Source organism: Balaenoptera acutorostrata, chromosome 16 (genome assembly GCF_949987535.1).
Source record: "Balaenoptera acutorostrata chromosome 16, mBalAcu1.1, whole genome shotgun sequence".
Lineage (NCBI taxonomy): Eukaryota > Metazoa > Chordata > Mammalia > Artiodactyla > Balaenopteridae > Balaenoptera > Balaenoptera acutorostrata.
In genome coordinates this window covers 86,348,263-86,362,376 of record NC_080079.1, presented here as the reverse complement: position 1 = coordinate 86,362,376, position 14,114 = coordinate 86,348,263, and the positions used below count along the sequence as shown (strand labels likewise).

General features: G+C 36.3%; 1 protein-coding gene across 2 annotated transcripts in view; it reads left to right on the top strand.

The window, feature by feature from the left end:
• Positions 1–14,114, top strand: part of JMJD1C (jumonji domain containing 1C) — a 322,989-nt gene that overhangs the window by 46,551 nt on the left and 262,324 nt on the right. Inside the window, exon 1 of one of the 2 annotated variants that reach the window (XM_057530830.1) lies at positions 12,882–12,921. The exons of the other annotated variant lie outside the window; for it this stretch is intronic. The gene's annotated coding sequence lies outside the window, so the exon portion shown is untranslated. Of the gene's footprint in view, positions 1–12,881; positions 12,922–14,114 lie in introns of those variants that run through there. 2 annotated transcript variants of the gene reach the window in all.

The following is a 14,114-nucleotide window of genomic DNA, read 5'->3' as shown; positions in this document are numbered from 1 at the left end:
ATGCCACGGAGCAACTAGGCCCGTGAGCCACAACTACTGAGCCTGTGCGTATGGAGCCTGTGCCCCGCAACAAGAGAGGCCACGACAGTGAAAGGCCCGCGCACCGCAATGAAGAGTGGCCCCCAGTTGCCACAACTAGAGAAAGCCCTCTCATAGAAACGAAGACCCAACACAGCCAAAAAAAAAAAATAAAGTAAATAAATAAATAAGTCAGGAGCTCTTAAAAAAAAACAAAACCATATGATAATCTCAGTAGATGTAGAAAAAGCTTTTGACAAAATTCAACACCCATTTATGACAAAAACTCTCCAGAAAGTGGGCATAGAGGGAACCTACCTCAACATAATAAAGGCCATATATGACAAACCCAAAGCAAACATCATTCTCAATGGTGAAAAACTGAAAGCATTTCCTCTACAATCAGGAACAATACAAGGATGCCCACTCTCACCAACATAGTTTTGGGAGTCCTAACCACAGCAATTAGAGAAGAAAAAGAAATAAAAGGAATACAAATTGGAAAAGAAGAAGTAAAACTGTCACTGTTTGCAGATGACATGATACTATACATAGAGAATCCTAAAGATGCCACCAGAAAACTACTAGAGCTAATCAATGAATTTGGTAAAGTTGCAGGATACAAAATTAATGCACAGAAATCTCTTGCATTCCTATACACTAATGATGAAAAATCTGAAAGAGAAATTAAGGAAACACTCCCATTTACCATTGCAACAAAAAGAATAAAATACCTGGGAATAAACCTACCTAGGGAGACAAAAGACCTGTATGCAGGAAACTATAAGACACTGATGAAAGAAATTAAAGATGATACAAACAGATGGAGAGATATACCATGTTCTTGGATTGGAAGAATCAATATTGTGAAAATGACTATACTACCCAAAGCAGTCTACAGATTCAATGCAATCCTTATCAAATTACCAATGGCATTTTTTACAGAACTAGAACAAAAAATCTTAAAATTTGTATGTAGACACAAAAGACCCCAAATAGCCAAAGCAGTCTTGAGGGAAAAAAATGGAGCTGGAGGAATCAGACTCCCTGACTTCAGACTATACTACAAAGCTACAGTAATCAAGACAATATGGTACTGGCACAAAAGCAGAAGTATAGATCAATGGAACAGGATAGAAAGTCCAGAGAGAAACCCACACACCTACGGTCAACTAATCTATGACAAAGGAGGCAAGGGTATACAATGGAGAAAAGACAGTCTCTTCAATAAGTGGTGCTGGGAAAACTGGACAGCTACGTGTAAAAGAATGAAATTAGAACACTCCCTAACACCATACACAAAAATAAACTCAAAATGGATTAGAGACCTAAATGTAAGACCGGACACTGCAAAACTCTTAGAGGAAAACATAGGAAGAACACTTTTTGACATAAAGCACAGCAAGATCTTTTTTGATCCACCTCCTAGAATAATGGAAATTAAAACAAAAATAAACAAATGGGACCTAATGAAACTTCAAAGCTTTTGCAAAGCAAAGGAAACTACAAACAAGACAAAAGACAACTCAGAATGGGAGAAAATATCTGCAAACGAATCAGTGGACAAGGATTAATCTCCAAAATATATAAACAGCTCATTCAGCTCAATATTAAAGAAACAAACAACCCAATCCAAAAATGGGCAGAAGACCTAAATAGACATTTCTCCGAAGAAGAGATACAGATGGCCAAGAAGCACATGAAAAGCTGCTCAACATCACTAATTATTAGAGAAATGCAAATCAAAACTACAACGAGGTATCACCTTACACCAGTTAGAATGGGCATCATCAGAAAATCTACAAACAAAAAGTGCTGGAATGGGTGTGGAGAAAAGGGAACCCTCTTGCACTGTTGGTGGGAATGTAAATTGATACAGCCACTATGGAGAACAGTATGGAGGTTCCTTAAAAAACTAAAAATAGAATTACCATATGACCCAGCAATCCCACTACTGGGCATGTACCCAGAGAAAACCATAATTCAAGAAGACACATGCACCCCAGTGTTCATTGCAGCACTATTTACAATATCCAGGTCATGGGAGCAACCTAAATGCCCATCGACAGACGAATGGATAAAGAAGATGTGGTACATATATACAATGGGATATTACTGAGCCATAAAAAGGAACAAAATTGGGTCATTTGTAGAGACGTGGATGGATCTAGAGACTGTCACACAGAGTGAAGTCAGAAAGAGAAAAATATCATATATTAACGCATATATGCGGAACCTAGAAAAATGGTACAGATGAACCAGTTTGCAGGACAGAAATTGAGACACAGCTGTAGAGAACAAACGTATGGACCCCAAGGGGGGAAAGTGGCAGTTGGGGTGGTGGTGTGATGAATTGGGCGATTGGGATCGACATGTATACACTGATGTGTATAAAGTGGATAACTAATAAGAACCTGCTGTATAAAAAAATAAATAGAATTCTAAAAAAAAAATTGTTTATGACATAGAGCTAGAAAACATCTTAAGTCACCTAATATTTTTCCTTGACTTTAAACAAGACCATAAATTATTTTATTTTTGAAAATTCTGAAGGGTATTTCACAATTTCCTTCAGTATCCCATTTTAGTATCTAAACCTACCGTTTTAAACTTAAAAAAAATCAAACTCTATTTTAGCAACTTGAGACTTAGGTCAATTACCCCTAGGCTAATAAAAATCCTAATCTTTTAAAACTTTTGAAACAAAGGGTGATAAAGAGTAAGTGTCTCAAACCTGGTCTGGGATATAACTTTTGTATAACAAAATTCACAATTATTTTAGGAAGAAATCAGCATTTCTGATAAAATGTATTATAATCAAATTATGTTCAATCTAATGAAATTAAACATTTTGAGAAACTAGCTTCTCTATGGATTATCAGGGAAAAGTTTAATAGTTTAACAAAATATTCTTTTTTTGTATTAGTGTAAGTAGTCTGTTTTTGTTGTTGCTGTTGTTTTTACTAGATGTCTCTAATTGGAATGAATCCTTGAGTTGACTTGTTTTAGGTCTCTTGTGGCAATTTTGAAATAAAACTTCATACGTGCTCATAATTTAAAAAAAAATACCATAGTCATCTACTTCCTTAGAGCTTTTGCTATTAACTCCTCTCCCTCTCCCCAACGACTCTAACTAGATGGACTGTATGAAGCATCCTGCAGACAGTTCTCCATAAACATTGTTTTGTGTGGAGCTTTTCCCAGGTATTGGGCAGGAGTGAATTGAGATTTTATTTGCTGGCAACTTGCTGAAATACAGGTCCTCTGTGTTACTGATTAAATCTGAACCATTATTCAGTGAAGCTTCTGTTAAGGTTCACATTCTTTGGTGAAAATTGAAGTGCCTAACAAGAACAGGACATTTCCTGTAATTTGAGATGAGCCATTATTAAAGCCAAGATTCCCCAGAAAATAAATTTAATTACTGGATTATTTTTCTATTGCTGCGTAATAAATTGCCACAGTTAGCAGCTTAAAACAACACAGATTTATCATCTCACAGTTTCCATGGATCAGGAGTCTGGGCACAGTTTAAGCTGAGTCCTCTGCTCGGGGACTCACAAGGCTGCAAATCAAAAGTGTTGGCTAGGGCTGAGATGTCATTGAGACTGGGTCTTCTTCCAAGTTCACATGGTTGTTGCCTGAATTCATTTTCTTCCAACTGTAGAACACAGGTTGACTTGCATTTTCAAGGTCGGCAAGAACGTCTCGGACATCTAGACCCTTGTTTAAAGGGCTCACCTTATCAGGTAGGCCCACCTGGGCAAAATCTCCTTTTTGATTAATTTAAAGCCACCAATTAAGGACCTAAATTACATCTGCAGAGTATTTTCACCTTTGCCATTTAAAACAACATAATCATGGGAGTGATATCCCATCACCTTTGCCATATTTCATTGGTCAGGAACAAGTTGCGAGTCCTACCCACACTCAGGGAGAGATGATTGTACAAGAGCATGAAGCTTATTTTGTTTGTTATTATGCAGACAGTATTAATGGAACTTGAAGTAGAAGAGAAAAATAGTCACCCATAATCCTGCCAGCCGATGATTAAAAATGTTTTCCTTTGGCTGTGTGCATGCATAAATTTTATAAAGAACCTATAGAGCAAAGATCCAATTTTCTGTTGCTCTCTACTTAGGAAAGGCATTTGTTTTGTTATTTACCTAATATTTATACTTGCCACTTTTAAAGAATGAAATTGTTTTAGGTGACTGTATCTATATTACTGGTTGTCTTAGGTTAATCAAGGTATAATTAACAAACAGTAAAAATCATTGTTCTCTGTGTATAGTTTTGTGTTTTGATAAGCACATGTATTTATGTAACCACCATCACAATAAAGGCATAAAATATAATCTTGTGCCCATTGGTAGACAAGCCCTCCCCCCCTGCATCCCAGACCTTGACAATTACTGGTGTATTTTCTGTCCCTGTAGTTTTGCATTTTCAAGAATGTTGTATAAATGGTATCATATACTTCAGAGCCTTTTGGGCTTTTCCTTTCACTTAGTACAATGCATCTGAGGTTGTGTAGTAAAGGAATAGCATTCCTTTGACATAGTAAAAAATACGTATTTTGTCTTTGTCCCTGGTTCCTGGTCTAGAACCCCTAAAAACCCTTGAAAGGAACATTTCCTGTTATTCATAATAAGCCTTTTCCAACCATGTCTGACTTGATGAACTCTTGGTGGGTCCCTAGATAGCTTCAGAATGGTGGCTGGTTGCCAGAGGAACCAACAATGTGATTAGAGGTTGGAACTTTCAGCTCCATCCCTGGACCTCCAAGGAGGGAGAGGGTTTGGAGATTGAGTTCAGTCACCAGTGGCCTATGATTTAATTAATTATGCCTATTTAGTAGAACCTACATAAAGACCTTGAAACAGTGGGGTTCGGAGAGAGTCATATTTGGGAAACACATCCACTCGCTAAGAGGGTGGCACACTCCCAACTCTGTGGAGACAGAAGCTCCTGTGCTCAGGAACCATCTGGACCTTGCCCTATGTGCCTTTTTATATGAGTGTTCACTGGTATCCTTTATAATAAACTGGTAATAGTAAAGTTTTCTGTGGAGTTTTGTGAGCCATTCTAGCAAATTAATGTACCTGAAAGGGGGTGGGGTTTATGGGAGCCCCCCCCTCCTCGACCTTGTAGCCAAGTTGAACAGAAGTGTGGGTAACCTGGGGACCCAGTGCTTGCAACTGGCATCTGAAGTGGCTGTCTTGTGAGACTGAGCCCAAAAGCCTGAGGAGTCTAATACTGACTGAGTAGTTAATGTCAGAATTGAAGTGAATTGTAGGACACCTACCTAATTGGTGTCTGGAGAGTTGGAGAATTAGTTGGTGTGAGGAAAAAGTGCACACATGTGGTGTCACAAGTGTTTTGAGTACAAGTAGCTCAGTTGTACCCAAAGCTGCCTAAGGTTTGGCCTTGCCCAGCTCCTGGGAGGTAACCTTTAAGCCCTTGGAATGTCCTGCTTAATAAGGGTGTCTTTGTTTACTTGGGGGCATTTGGCCACCCCAGATTGCCTATCCTGACAATGTGGCTGATGACTGCGTGGAGGCCTTGGGCTGTGTGGTATCAGTTTGACCTACAGAGGAGCTGAGACAAAAGTCAGCCATGCAGATGGTTAGCCCTACCTGTGTTTCAGACCTCGGATAAAAATGCTGGACACTGAGCCTCGGGTGAACTTACTTGATTGCTTATACTCCATGCACGTTATCACAAGTTCTTGTTGGGGGAAATAAGCGCTGTGTACACATCTCCACTGGGAGGGGACAGCTGGAAGCTTGGTGTCTCCTGGACCCTGCCCTATGCCCCTCTTCCCCTTATTGATTTTAATTTGTATCTTTTTGCTATATTAAACTGCAACTCTGAGTAAAATGGCTCTTCTGAGTTTTATAAGTCTAGTGAATCATTGAACATGAGGGTGGACTTGGGGACCTCTGAACTGCAGAGATTCATTCATATTATTTCATGTATATGAAATATTGAATTATTTCAGTGTTGAGTAGCATTCCAAAGTTTGTTCATTCCCCAGCTGAGCCGGTTGCATCTAGCTTTTGGCAATTACAAATAAAACTTCTATAAACATCTGAGAACAGGTTTTTGTGTGAACATAGGTTTTGATTTTACTTGGGTAAAAATACCTAAAAGTGGGATTGCTGGGTTATATGAAAAGTTTAACTTTATGAGAAACTACCAAGCTGTTTCGCAAAGTGGCTATACCATTCAGTACTCCTCCCAGCTACTACTGTATGAGAGTTCTAATTGCTCCTCATCCTCCTCAATATTTGATATTGCCAGTTTTCTTTTTCTTTTAATTTTAGCCATCTTAATAGGTATGTAATGGTATCACATTATAGTTTTTCTTTCCACTTCACTAATAACTAGTGATGTTGAGTATCTTCACGTACTTATTTGCCATTTGTATATCTTACTCGTTAAAGTATCTGTTCAAATTTTTTGCCCATTAAAAATTTTTAAAAATTATTGAGTTTTGAGAGTTCTCTAAATTTTCTGGATACCAATCCTTTATCACATATGTGTTTTGCAAATATTTTCTCCTAGTCTGTGACCTTTGGAGAGGAATTTTTAATTTCAACAATGTTTAATTTTTAATTTTATGGGTTTTATGGATTTTAAGAAATCTTTGTCTAACTCAATGTCATGAGAATTTTCTGTGTTTCTAAAAGTTTTTTAGCTTTTCAAATATTTTACATTTAGGTTTTTGATTCATTTTGAATTAATTTTAGTGTATGGTATGAGAGATGGATCAAGGTTCTTTTTTTGGTGTATGAATGTCTAATTGCTCTAGCACTATTTGTTGAAGGGATTATCCTTTCTCCATTGAATTACTTTTTTACGTTTGTCTATCAATTGACTATATATGTATGAGTCTGTTTCTGGACTCTCCATTTTGTTCTATTCATCTATCTGTTTACTCTTTTGCTTATGTCATGCTGAGTTGATTAATGAAGCTTTACAGTATAGTCCTGAGGTAAGATACTATGAGTCTTTTAGTTTTTTATTTTCAAAATTGTTGTGAAACAAAATTGTTTTGGTTGTTCTGGTTTCTTTTTTTCTTTTTTCAATTTTTTTAAAATTTATTTTTATTTGTTTATTTTTGGCTGCATTGGGTCTTCGTTGCTGTGCGCGGGCTTTCTCTCTAGTTGCAGCGAGCGGGGGTTACGTTGTGATGCGCGGGCTTCTCTTGCGGTGCCTTCCCTTGTTGTGGAGCACGGGCTCTAGGCACGCGGGCTTCAGTAGTTGTGGCTCGCAGGCTCTAAAGTGCGGGCTCAGTAGTTGTGGCGCACAGGCTTAGTTGCTCCGTGGCATGTGGGATCTTCCCGGACCAGGGCTCGAACCTGTGTCCCCTGCATTGGCAGGTGGATTCTTAACCACTGCGCCACCAGGGAAGCCCCTGTTCCAGTTTCTTTACCTTAACTTATTGATTTTAGAATCAACTCGTTGATTGCCAGCATCAAAAAATTTGCTGGTATTTTGATTGAGATTACTTTGAGTTTGTAGATCAACTTGGGGCTAATAGAGTCTTCTAATACACGTTTATGGTATATCTCTTCACTTATTTAGGTCTTCTTTCATTCATCAGTACTTTGTAGTTTTCAGCATGGAGAGCTTGTACATATTTTATTACATTTATACATATTTTTATTTCTTTGGGTGCTATTGTAAATGGTACTGGTTTTAAATTTGGATTTCTAACTTTTTGTTTCTAGTGTATGGAGACATAATTGATGTTTGCATATTGATCTTGTATCCTGCAACCTTGCTAAACTCATTTATTAAAGTTCTAGAAGCTTTTTTGAAGGTTCTTTATGATTTTCTATATAGACAATCATGCCATTTGCAAATAGAGGCAGGCTTATTTCTTCTCTTTCCAGTCTGTATGCCTTTTATTTCTTTTCTCTTATTGCACTTTCTAGGACTTTGAGTATGTTGTTATTGAATAGGAATGGTGACAGCTGATGTCCTTTCCTTGTTCTGAATCTTTGGGGGAAAACATTTAGTCTTTTACTGTTAAATATGATGTTAGCAGTAATTTTTTAGTAGATGCATTTTATCAGGTTGTTTAAGTGCCCTTCTCTTCCTGATTGGCTGAGAATTTTGTGAGGAATGAGGGTTGGATTTTCTCAAATGTGTATTTTTTGCATTTGTTGATGCTATCATATTTTTCTTCTTTAGTCTGTTGATCTGTTGAATTATACTGATTGATCTTTCAATGTTGAATCAACCTGCATTCCTGGAATAAACCTGCATTGGTTGTGGTGTGTTATCCTTTTTATAAATTACTGAATTTGATTTGCTAATATTTTGTTGAGGATTTTTGCATGTATGAGGGATAATGAGTTTTCTTTTCTCGTAATTTCTTTGTCTGATTTTGGTATCCAGGGTAATGCTTACCTCATAAAATGAATTTGAGACTTTCCCTCCTGTTCTATTTGTGTAGATTTTTTTCCCACTTTTTTTTTTTTTTCCTGTTTAGTTTCAGCTTTGGTAATTTCTTTTGACCTGTCTTCAAGGTTATTGATTCTTTCCTCAGCTGTGTTAAGCCTGATGAGCTGGCCAAAGGCTTTTAAAATTTGTTACTGCAGTTCTCGTTTTCAGCATTTCAATTTCAAAAATAGATGTTTTTGTATGATTTATAGAACAGGTAATGGTAACCCAACATGCAGGCACTGCCTTGGTGATCAGGGAAGTCACCCCCATGGCTAGGCTTATAATTTTTGATTGAATGCCAGCTATCATTGGCACGGTAATGGAGATATAAGTATACAGTATTTATGCCAAGAAGTAGGCATGACTCTTATTCCATTAAGCTGTTGACATGGGGGATTGAATCAGTCTTGCTTGAAGTTGATGAGGATTTATGTTTTTTTGTTGTTGCTCTGGTTACCTTCAGTGTATCGTCAACTGTAAATACTTCTATCATCACCTCATGCTTAAGGTGAGAGTTGGTTTGCTGTAAAGTTTAACTCAATATTTTTACTCCACCTCTATGTTTAAGCCTTACTTGTATATCTGAGAATCAGAGAGGCTCTCTCTGTACTCTTTTGTTCCTTCTCTACTAGTAGAGTGCTGTTACTTATTACTGGGAGCTCATTTGCGTTGTGGTAGGCTAGGGCCCTGGGAACTCGAGCTTTGTGGTGGAGGGCATCGGGCCTTATTTTTTGTCCTAGATCAGCATTAGTTTTAGACAGGCTCTGTTTCCTTCTCTTCTCAGTAATCCTGCTTTTCCCCTGATAATAGTAGACCTTTATTGTTTGGGGCCAGGATGATTTCCTGTCCCTCTCTCAGGGGTAGATATTAGCCTCTAATTTGAGGGAATTATAAAAATTTGAATCATAAAACTACCAGAAGAAAATACAGAAGAATACCTATGTATTTTCTAAGCATGGCTTAAGGTCAAAACAAAGATTTTAGCATATTTGTGTAAAAACTTAAAACTAGTGAATATCAAAAACAAAGTGCAAGTGGGGAAAGAAACATCCGTGAAAATTTAGCTGTGAAAAGCAAATGAAACAATTGATTTTAAGATAATTTTTGTAATTTAGAATAATTGAAAAATGGATTTTTAGCCATTATAAACAAGGAAGAATATAAAGGCATGCAAGGCAGAGGTTTCTAATATAAAGGTTACTTGTAATGCAAAGTACCTCAAAAATTCCTCCATTTGGAGTTAGTTCTGCTAGGTTATTTTAATATGATAGTTTTAAGAGCAAATTTGGAGAGAAGAGGAAAGAAGCGATTCTACAAGGATGTTTAAAAACTGTTGTTTAATTGGGAAGTCTTTTGGTCTGTATTATTAAGTTTGTATGTATTAAATGATTGATATGTATATCTTCTGTGAGAGCTTTGAGATAGAAACTTTCTGGCTAAAAACATTTGTTTTCCTAAGCAAAATTACTTTTGTCAATCCTTTAACATTTTTCAGGTTTGAACCTAGCATGTATCAGGAGAGTGTACTTTGCTGCTTGCTGGATTATTCAGAAGCTTTAGAAGCAAATTTTTAGGAACTTTATAGATTATGTTAGCCTCTACTTTTTATGTATGATTCCTAGAGAAGCAGAGGGGTTTGCCCAAAGTGTACAGTAGTTAGCAGTAGAAGTAACTTAGACTTCGGTGACTCTTGCTCTTTCATTAAATTACATTATGTGACTGATAATTTTAAGTTTGCTATATTTGTGATATATATCTTAAAATACCCGTTTGTAAATGGCTCTATGGCATGGAGATTGACCAGTTTTAACCTAAGTGTTTTTGCATACTTTGTGAAAAGAGAAGTTGGCTAGTTTTCTGAATATTTCTCTTGGCCATTTAATCTTAAATAATATCAAAATGTGCCCTGAAGTAGCAGAATGTTTTGGGGACGTTGATTTGAATTTTAAGTTTGTAGTTAAAGTTTTTTCCAGGTCTCTTTTTTATGTGTGTCAATTTTGATTTTTAAAGAAAAAATCTAGGGGCCTCCAAATACTGAGCTTCTGTGAACATAGGCCTTGGAATTGGAACACTATTTTATACACGCTTTAATTGAATAAATAAATTATATGTAATAGTGAAGCACACGTGGAGCCAGAAGACAATGCTTTCCTTTATATAGAGTAACTTATTTTTATTGGATATTTATGTTTTGTAGTATGTTATAAATCTCATTATATGTAATCATGTGGCTTTTTCTAGAATATGCCAAAGAAAAGAATGACTAAAGATTTCCCGTATTTCACTTCTAGGTCTTGTTTTGTTTTGGTTTTGTTTCTTTGAAGCCAGATGCCATTAATTTAAGAAATGTGCCTCAGAGCTGTGTGTACTTGACCGTGAAGTTTCATCTGTGGGGAGGAACTTCAGTGGAGTAATAAGCATGCTGTGATTTTGAGTCAGTATTACTTTATTTATTTATTTATTTGGCTGCGTTGGGTCTCCGTTGCTGTGCGTGGGCTTTCTCTAGTTGCGGTGGGCGGGGGCTTCTCTTGTTGCGGAGTACGGGCTCTAGGCGTAACGGCTTCAGTAGTTGTGGTGAAAGGGCTTAGTTGCTTCGCGGCATGTGGGATTTCCCGGGCCACTTTTTAGCTTAGGTTTTACTTTGACTTTACCTCATTTGTAGTTTTAAATACAAGTATAGACGCTTTTTTACTTAATTAACTTTAATGGATATAAACAGAGCCATTCTTTGGGACTTTTAGCTTTGCCACTACTGACACACGTGGTAATAGTGAAGGCTTGTGAGAATAATACATAACCCTTTAGGAACCTGACCTGTTGATAAATGAAGGAGCTAATGTAACAATTGAAGATGAAAAGTGCAAACTGCCATCTAGCATATGCATATTTTAATGGTAGTTAATAGTGGAAGCATTTGTGTGAGGGGTGACAAACAAGAAGTCCTATGGGACACCCCGGGAAGACTCTTGCTGTATGCTCAATGGCAACTTTTCATTTATTCTTTTTCTTATAGTTGCTCATTCTACAATGAGAAATTTTCAGTGCTATTATGTTCATTCTTTCTAAATTAAAAAAATTATCATTGAAAATCATATTTGAAGTCTCATTTTTAATAGAGAAATGTTGAAAAGAAGTGGTGGGTTCCAGCACATCCAGAATTTGAATTGGAAACTAGGTAACAAATGTGGAGGCCCAGTAGAGATTTCTTTATTTCTCCTTCCTTCCTTTCTTTTCACCCTCTTTTCGTCTTTCTCCCTCTTGCTCCTTCCACGTGGCATCAAGAAGACAGTCAGAAAGTTATGTTTGTGTGTTACCTCCATCAAAGACATTATTTGAGACTGTTCTCTTTGGAATACCAAGAATAGACTGGTGTTTAGCATATATACTTATAGGATCATTTTGGGGTTTGCATTAAATTGGTAATTTGGTAACAGTGAAAGTTTTTCTTGTGAGTTGTAACCCTTTCTCTGTATCTCTTCTTTAGAAATTATCCTCAGGAACCACCTTGCTTTTCTGGTGAAGCTCAAGTTTTATGAAGGCTTTACATTGTACTTCCATGATGAAATGAGATAATATATGTAAGACATTGTTTTAAAGGTGATGAATAACCCTGTGGAAAGAACATGAACTCTTGTTTATGACCCTCAATTGAGAGATTCTAAGTTCCTCTTAGTTGGGTTGGATTTAGAAAAAGGTACATTTTTTGCGATGTTCATTCGTTAATTCAATAACATGTATTGAGTGTCTATTCTGCTCAAGTCTTAGTGGATGCTGGGAGTATTGTTATGAACAAGATAAATTGTCCTTGCTTTTATGGAGCTTATAGTCTGCCAAGGGAGACAAATATAAAACAGTCTTTTACACAATAAATGTTATAAATACAATCGTGATAAGTACTAAGACAAATGGGAAAAGTTTTGAAAATCCATAATTGGGGATTTGATAGTCTTGGAATCAGATGGCTTCCTTAAGGAAGTGACATTTGAGTTACTTTATCATTATCATAAATGTGGTTGAGGAATTCAGTTTAAATAAGTGCTTAGGGAAATACCTAGATAAGTATTAGTTAAGGTTTAATAATAAGCATGATAACAAATTTATATTCCATTCTATTCTTGGTCTTCCGTTTGCAGAATTCAGTTGAAACTCCTGGCTTTCTTCATTTTAACATTGGCTTCCACAGTTCCTAGATATACTCATATAGTCTGAGCTCATAACCCAATCCAGTCTTTACATTTGGCAGTAAATAAAAGCCTCCAAATTATAATAGATTTGAAAATTATTTGTTAAAATGCAGTAAACTTACCTTGTATTCCATTCCAGGAATACTTCCTTAAATATTAAACAAACCAAGGCATTTCTATTGTCTGTCTTTCCAGATAGACTGAACTTCTTAAGGACAGAGGCCCTATCTCCAGAACCTTGCAGGATGTGAGACACATAGTAAGTGTAAAATAAACAAATCAGTTATGGATAATCTGTGTTAAATAAGGAGGAAACAACTTGGCAACTGACCTTCTTGTTTCATTTAAGTTACTTTTTAGCATAATACAGAGGCTTTGAATCATAAGGTCTGGTTTTGAATTCCAGTTCCTTAATGTGTATTCCCAGGCAAATAACTAATTAAACTTCTGTAAACCTCATCTTCTTCATCTTTAAAATAAAGATTTATTTACATGCGATTACATGTGTAAAGTACTTCGCATAGTGTCTGGCACATAGTAAGTGTCTCACAAATATTGTGGCTAATATTATTACAAGATACAGATCTTACTTGGCTTACGGTAGGGTTACCTCTAGATAAACCCATCAGAAGTTGAAAATATCCTAAGTTGAAAATGCATTTAATACACCTAATCTTCAGAACATCATAGCTTAGCCTTGCCTACCTTCAGCATGCTTAGTATACTTACATTAGCCTACAGTTGGGCAATATCATGTAATATTGATATATTAATATCACATAACATATTTTATAATAAAGTGCTGCATATCTCATGTAATTGATTGAATCCGTTACTGAAGTGAAAAACAGAATGGTTGTAAGTGTATATCAGCTGTTAACCATTGTGATTGCATGGCTTGACTAGGAGCTGCAGCTTGCTGCCATTGCTCAGCATCAAGAGGGAGTATCGTACCACCCTTACTAGCCTGGGAAAAGATTAAAATTCAGAATTCAAAGTAAGGTTTCTACTGAATGCATATTGTTTTCACATTGTCCTAAAGTTGAAAAATTCTACATCGATCCATCCTTAAGTTGGGGACTGTCTGTACATGCACTAAACTTTTTTACCTATTTGTTTTATCTGTGATGTTTAAAATATATACCTATAGTGATGCAGGATACTGGTATGTGTTAGAGCAGAAAGTTGGCCCTTTCTATAGTTAAACCAAGTGAAAAAGTAAAAAATTAATAACTAGTTGTTTATAAAACTAAATTTGATGAACTACTAATTATTGATAATTAAGTGGGTAATTGTGGCACTTATCATTGTAATGAATACATTGTCTTCCTTTATAAGTCAGGTTTTTTAATAAACCAAGTAGATTTTATAAATAAATTTTTGTAGACTTTTAAAAAACAAAACAATCCCCCATTTTATCTTGTATATAGATTAAGATAATTGGATGTACGA